Raw genomic sequence first — 445 nt, 5'->3', positions numbered from 1 at the left:
CAACGTAACTTTTGAAAGTGTTCCGGAAGGTCTGACACTTTTATATATATCTTAAATTAAAGCTAATGTATTATACTTTATTATGCAAAAAAAAAATTTTGGACTTTATTTTATCTTCATGGTGAAAACAGACATTAAACTTAATAAAAAAAATACGATTTTTGTAAAAAAATTCTTTTTTATATTTTTAACTTTATAATGCTATAACTTTTTGAAAGATGTATGGATCAATATAATTCTTTTTTTTATAGATGCATAATGTTATTATCTATCATTTGGTATATTTTTTTTATAAATCTGACTTTTTACCTGCCCACAGAAGGGGATTTAAAATGACAACTTTTTTACAAAAAATTAATTTTTTCAACTTAACTTTTGAATGTGTTCCGGAAGGTCTTACACTTTTATATATATCTTAAATTAAAGCTAATGTAATATACTTTAT

The 445-nt window shown here is 22.0% G+C and overlaps 1 protein-coding gene across 3 annotated transcripts in view; it reads right to left on the bottom strand.

Moving 5' to 3' along the window:
• LOC126897201 (uncharacterized) overlaps positions 1-445 on the bottom strand; it is an 11,746-nt gene that overhangs the window by 1,202 nt on the left and 10,099 nt on the right. The window lies entirely within an intron of this gene.

Source organism: Daktulosphaira vitifoliae, unplaced genomic scaffold, assembly GCF_025091365.1.
Source record: "Daktulosphaira vitifoliae isolate Bord-2020 unplaced genomic scaffold, ASM2509136v1 Scaffold_2, whole genome shotgun sequence".
In the NCBI taxonomy this organism is placed as follows: domain Eukaryota; kingdom Metazoa; phylum Arthropoda; class Insecta; order Hemiptera; family Phylloxeridae; genus Daktulosphaira; species Daktulosphaira vitifoliae.
This window is presented reverse-complemented; position numbering and strand designations above follow the sequence as displayed.